Here is a 6,958-nt window from a genome sequence, read left to right on the forward strand (position 1 = left end):
CTTTCTTTCTTTCTTTCTTTCTTTCTTTCTTTCTTTCTTTCTTTCTTTCTTTCTTTCTTTCTCTCTCCTTCCTTCCTTCCTTCCTTCCTTCCTTCCTTCCTTCCTTCCTTCCTTCCTTCCTTCTTTTCCTTTCCTTTCCTTTCCTTTCCTTTCCTTTCCTTTCTTTTCTCTTCTTTTCTTTTCTTCCCCACCTCCCTCCATCCCATTTATTAGCTAAGGATGGCATACAAGCTTCCACTGACTGACTTGTCCAAGGATCTCATATATATTATGGGAGTCCCTTACAAACATAATTAAATCTGTTTTTCTCCCATTAGTCTGTCTTATGTCAGTTTGATTCATAGACCAGCCAAAAGAACCTAGAAAGAAAGAGAAAAAAATTTTCCTCCCCTACAGTTGGTGACTCAGATGGGACAAACTTTACTGGCTGGACACTGCTTGTTCTGAGGCTGTTGCAGCTGAGAAATCTTTGACAAAAAAAGCTAAGAATTCTTACAACATCAGCCTCTGAGATCTCTGCCTACAGGGAGAATTGGAAACAAGAGAGGTAAGAGTCTTTTTCTTCCTTTTCTAAATTTAGAGTAGCAGGAAAAATATTTGTGGAAATAGTTCTTTGTGTATAGTAACCCTGGTAAAGATCTGATATGAGTATTCTTGATTTTTATTCATCCTTTTCCTCCCAGAGATAGTCACTGTTTTTCTTTGTCTTTGTCATAAGGATAAAAGCTGTAAGGTAGAATACAATCATAGGCCCTATAAGCCTGTCTAACAGACTGATGAGTTCACAGTTCTCACCATGACTGATGTCTATTTAGATAAACTTTGGTGTGGGTTAATGTGCACATTAGGTAAAGACTTGCTAAAGGACATCTTAGAAGCTAACACCGCAAAGTTGGTGAGAATGGGTGGAGCACATAAAAGCTATTAAAGTACTCATCACCTAACTCAAAGACTCTCTTGTTAGGATAACTTGGTTATGGAACAGGTTAGGTTGATACTAGGTTACCCACCAACCTCAAGAAAATTTCTGTGCAACAAGGTACTCTGTAAAAAAATACCACACAATCCTCAAACTAGAAGCACATCCCTTTTGAGTATTCGTTTGACTCCAAAAGACTCAAGGCTTAGCTACAAACTGCTAATGTGCATATAAGAAAAATCAGATGAGGTTTCCCTTTCATCTTGTTCTATGCTTTGAGAGCTTGGCTTTATGACCAATGAGAGTATTTTCTCTGGTCCACCAGTTAGAGGATGCATGCATCTGGTGGACAGCTGAATAGACTGTGGATCTGATAAGCAGTGTTCTCTTTGTCCAACTGTGCCAGCTGTCAGGGGAGTTTGTCATAAGAGGTCCCAGTCCTTAAGGGGTCTGTGTCACCTCAACCTTCAAATTAGTCATCACCAATTTGTGGCAACAGAAATGTGAACTGCACCCCATTTGCAGCTAGATCTTTCTTAGGCTAACTTTAGGAGTGCACTTTCTGGACCTTGTGAGAGCTGCTTGCCCCCGCCCCCCACACTTTTCTTTGGGAATACCTCTTGCACCCATGTGTAAGTCATAAAAGGTTTACTGGTTTGAGTTGCCATTGACATTAATATGAGATCCTACTCATCATTGGCTAGATGATGGATCCTTTGAACTGGCTGTGTTTGAAAGAAAAAAGAAATTAGAGAGCTTTCATCCTGAACAAATTGTCTTATTGGTACACAGGGAAAGACCAAATTAAAAAGAACACAAAGAGATATAATGGCTAACTTTAGGAAATCCATTAAGAAGATGATAGCATTGAAATTAGAAGAAGAATTAAATCCAAAGTAAATTCACCTTCTCAAAATATGGCCACATCTGCCATATTTAACTTTCATTTCCCTATAAAATTTACAGAGAGCACTTCAGCCTTATGCTCAGGCCCAGGGTATACAGTTTACATGTAAAAATACCAAAAGTCAGAAAGTGAATTTGGCAGAAGCACCTGGGATGGGCAGTAGGGATCATTTTGCTGAGGGCTATAACCAGGCCCTGCCAGCTTTAGGTCTTCCTATGCAATGTCCTTCACAGATGTACCCTAAACTGCCACCAAGGAGTTCAGGTCTCCTGGAAAGAAGAAAATAAAATTTCATGTTGTTCCTTTCTTTACAATTCCAGACATATTGATTATTGATCCTTTCCCTCCCTGGGATAGCTATTGTCTTCTTTTTTTTTTTTTATTTAAGTTTTTATTTAAATTCCAGTTAACACACAGTGCAATGTTCTTTTCAGGTGTACAATTTAGTGATTTGACACTTACATACAACACCCAGTGCTCATCACAAGTGTACTCCTTCATCCTCATCACCTGTTTCCCCCACCTCCCCTCTGGTAACCATCAGTTTGTTCTGTATAGTTAGGAGTCTGTTCTCGGCTGGCTGATCTCTCTCCGTCTTAATTACCCTATGCTTGTTTGTTTTGTTTCTTAAATTCCACATATAAGTGAAATAATTTGTTTTGTTTTTCTTTGACTGACTTCCTTCACTTAGCATAATATTCTCTAGCTCCATCCATGTTGTTGAAAATGGCAAGATTTCATTGTTTTTTGTGGCTGAGTAATTTTCCATTATATATATATATATATATATATATATATATATATATATATACCATATTTTCTTTATCCATTCATCAACCAGTGGAAATTTGGCTTTCTCGCTTATCTAGTTGTTGTATCCTAAGAACTTGGCTTGGCTTTCTGCCTGTCTGGGGCATGCAGATTTTTTATTTTCTCTTTTGGCTATCTTTGGGAGTAACTCTGGATCTTGGAATTTCAGTATCCTATGCACCCTCTTTGGGGATCCCTCTTACATCCAAGGTGGGTTGTTCAAGACTGCCAGAAATATTTACTTTTGGCCCTGCTGAAAACTGATAAGATATTTAAAAGGAAGAATTTTTTTTTTTTTTTAGGTTTTTCCCCCCCGTAGCAAAAATGAAGCTAAATGTACCTAGAGGAAAAGAAAAACCTTCTAAAACCTTTGTCATAGGATTTATTAAAATATTCCAAAATTCCATGATATAAAAAAAAGGTAAAATGAAAACAATGTAGTTGGGTGAGTGAATCCCCTAAGATGTCATTTAGGCTGCAACCTAATTATTTGAGGACTTGAGAGCTGCTTTCCTTATCATATAAGGGTTATAACGTTAAGTTTTAAAATCAGTAATGTGCTTATGTAAAACTAAACCTTAATTTTCTTTCATTTTCTAAAAGGACTAAGTTTTCTTGTACTGCTCCTGCTAAGGGATTATGGAAGTTTTGTCATTACCCTTTTCGTTTGTTTGTTTTGTTTTGTTACTTTTTTAATTTAGGTTTTTAATTTAATTTATTTATTTATTTGTTTACTTATTTATTTATTTACATCCAAGTTAGTTAGCATATAGTGCAATAATGATTTCAAGAGTAGATTACAGTGATTCACCCCCTATGCATAACACCCAGTTTTGTCTTTACCTTTCAAGTTTTTTGCCTAGAAAGCAAATATTCTTTGTTTTCTCAAAATAATTTTCTGTGCTTTATCAGGTCTTTTATTGGTTTTGCTCACAACTACGTAACCTTTTGTATTTGCCTTAAAACCTTTTGTCACTTTGGTTAAATAGAAATTGAGTATTGTTGGGGCGCCTGGGTGGCGCAGTCGGTTAAGCGTCCGACTTCAGCCAGGTCACCATCTTGCGGTCCGTGAGTTTGAGCCCCGCATCAGGCTCTGGGCTGATGGCTCGGAGCCTGGAGCCTGTTTCCGATTCTGTGTCTCCCTCTCTCTCTGCCCCTCCCCCATTCATGTTCTGTCTCTGTCCCCAAAAAAATAAACGTTGAAAAAAAGAAAATAAAAAAAAAAAAAAAAAGAAATTGAGTATTGTTTCATGATGATCTATGATCTTATTTGGTAAAGTGTCTAAACCTTCTGATATTTTTGAGAAACTTCCCCAAATCATTTTCTAAATGAAAATTTTTTAAAATATTTATTGACTTATTTTTAAAGACAGAGAGAGAGAGCATGTGAGCAGGGGAGGGGGCAGAGAGAGAGGGAGAGAGAACCCAAGCAGGCTCAGTGTTGTCAGTGCAGAGGGTAATGTGGGGCTCAAACTCACTAACCATAAGATCATGACCTGAGTCAAAACCAAGAGTTGGGTACTTAACTGACTGAGCCACCCAGGCACCCCAAGAATTTCTAAAACAAATGGAAAAACCTGATTCAAGCAGAACAAACATTAATTACATGGAACTGACTGAACTGAGGTGGATGATTATAATTATTATGACTTTTTTGTTTGAAACATTGCTGGTTCCTTATGTTTTGTTTCTCCAGATTTAAGGAAAGCTTTTCTTTTTTTCTTTTAAGCTATCAACAACTTGGCAAGATATGCCTTTGTGAACAAAGATGACATAATTACATTTTCTCCCTAACTGATCCCTTCTGAATTTGAAAAATATTGACTATTCTTATATTTTCATGGCAATATACGTATTTGTGTAAGTTCAGTAAGAATCTGTTCTTGTAATAAGAAAATTAGAATCATGGGTTATATTACTAATGCTTTAACTAAAATGTCATATTTGAGAATGATGTGATAAACTCAGGTGACCAAATAGCTTTAAGAAACTAAGGTTGACTTTATGGAATTAATAAAGCCCCTTGCAAAAATCTCTCTGCCCTGCTTTTGGTTTTTGACAGTCTTACCAGGTGAGTAAGGAAGATAACTTTCTGGCAGGCACAGGAACCTTAGCTTAATTTGGGGACCTCAAGAAGAGAGGAAATAACTGAAATCTGTAAGTTTTTCAGGCAAACTCTGATGGCAAGTCTTTGGCTTATCTTTCTAGCCTCAAGAGGCTTTTAAAAAGTTGGAATCTGAGATTCCTTATGAAAAATGTCTAGCAAAGTAGATTTAAAAAGCCTATATAGTTAATAACTATTCGTGCTGTACTTATATAAATAATCTGGCAAAATATATTGAAACTAGACTGACTTTGCAAACAAATTAGAGTTATGATCATTTTCTTTGATAGAAATAGGGGTTACCAGAGACAGAAAAATTATGTTCTAATAGAAACTATGATAAGCACTTGTGGACATCAGATTCTAGTATTGCTCATTGCTTTGAGGTTTTTTTCTACCTATACACTGGAATGGATCCTGAATTCTTCAAGTTTTCTCCAGTATTTGGCTACAACTCTCCAAACTAACATTTCAAATTTTATCTCACCCTTCTGACTTGGAGTCATGGAGAACTAAAGTTGCTTTTTTTCTAAAACCCTGCAAGCTATGCTGGACAACTTGATATCAACTTCAGAGAAATCATGATAATAGTTCATGTATGGGTAATCTTCATGCCTGTTGTCCTACAGGCCACTTAGAAAGATCACCAGAGATATTCAAATTACAAATCAGGAAGATCTATCATATTGTCACTGCCCGCCCTCACTCCATCTGAAGATGCTTCAAGCTGGACATCTAGAAGTCTTCTCAACTGTCTGCCTTCAAAACTCATAAACTGTGACTGTAGTCTGCTCTGATCATTAGCCATTGTTTTTCTTTTGTTTCCATAGAAATATCTCTTATTAAATACCAGGTGGCTTGCACCACAGGCCTAACGTGAGCCCACTTACTTCTCCGCATCCTGAAATGAGACACAACTGTTTCACTGAACTGACCTATTCTCAGGACTAAGAGACTAGTTCAATTAGGTGAAGCAGTCTATCAACTTAACTTCTGGACTGCAAAACTTCTTAGGGAAGTTTCAAAGGAAAACAGGAGGAGCATGATCCTGAAATATGCCACTTTGGCATGTAGATTATTTTGAGCTAAAGGCAATCAAGACCCAGCAGATTCAAGAAAAACTTTTACTTCTCCCTTAACTATCTAAAAGAATTTAAATAGAGAGCCTGGTCCGGAAAGAGAGCTATTACCGAAGATAACTTTTTGTCTGAAAGACATATCTATATGGCAACGCAAACATCTAATTCCCAAACATCTGCTTTTCCTATTGTCCGTGAATCTCCTTCCTCCCTTTGATGCCCTAAGCCCTTATCCCATTTCTTAAATCAGGATGGCATATAAGCTTCAGCTGACTGACTTGTCCTTGGGTGTCATATATTTTATGGGACTCCCTTATAAATGTAATTAAATTTGTTTTTCTCCAGTTAATCTGTCTTATGTCAATTTAATTCATTGACAAACCAAAAGAATCTACAGTAGTAGTGGAAAACTTTTCCTCCCCTACACAGTGAATATGCTGATCCTCACAAAGAAGAGGTCATCAATGCACTTGGAATGGGGATATATTCCAGGTCATGTTTCTAATTGTGACCTAGGCTTAGACTTACCATTCATCCTCCTTTACTAGGCCCACCCCCACCCTTAACCAGTAATAAGCATTTGGATTAAAGTTAAGAAACACTAATTGGCTGGTAGGGGTCTTCAAATCCAGATACATGCGGGGGTAATTAGAAACAAACAGGGAAGGGGGGGCGTGCCTGAGTGGCTCAGTTGGTTAACCATCAGACTCTTGATATTGGCTCAGGTCATGATCTCACAGTTCATGGGATTGAACCCTGTGTCAGACTCTGCAAACACAGCACAGAGCTTGCTTGAGATTCTCTCTCTCTCCCTGTCTCTCTCTCCCTCTGACCCTTCCCTCAAAATAAATAAATAAGCATTAAAAACATTTTTTTTAATTAAAAAAATAGAAACAAACAGGGTGCATAGCAGATAGAAGTTAAGGAATAAAACATACATTTTAGCCTCTGAGTGTGTTTTCTTATGCTTTTACTGTTTTTCTCTTTAATTCAAATTAGGGTCTTATTCAGCGTGCAAGGAGTAGCTTCCAAAAGAAAAGTTTAGATCTATAAAAGTCTTAGACTTTCCCTATAAATCAAATAAGCATAATCTGTTCAGGAAAATACTCCCTGGAAACTATGACAAAGTAGTACAATAT

General features: G+C 37.2%; 1 long non-coding RNA gene across 1 annotated transcript in view; it reads left to right on the forward strand.

Annotated features, from left to right (window-relative positions):
* The window catches only part of LOC121027573 (uncharacterized), a 10,519-nt gene extending 4,351 nt beyond the window's left edge, over window positions 1-6,168 (forward strand). The window contains exons 2-3 of the long non-coding RNA XR_005788802.1: window positions 397-547; window positions 5,370-6,168. This is a non-coding gene — a long non-coding RNA (uncharacterized LOC121027573). The remainder of the gene's footprint in view (window positions 1-396; window positions 548-5,369) is intronic.
* Window positions 6,169-6,958: the final 790 nt, after the last annotated feature.

This window comes from Herpailurus yagouaroundi, unplaced genomic scaffold, assembly GCF_014898765.1.
Source record: "Herpailurus yagouaroundi ecotype Mexico unplaced genomic scaffold, PumYag 77, whole genome shotgun sequence".
NCBI lineage: Eukaryota > Metazoa > Chordata > Mammalia > Carnivora > Felidae > Herpailurus > Herpailurus yagouaroundi.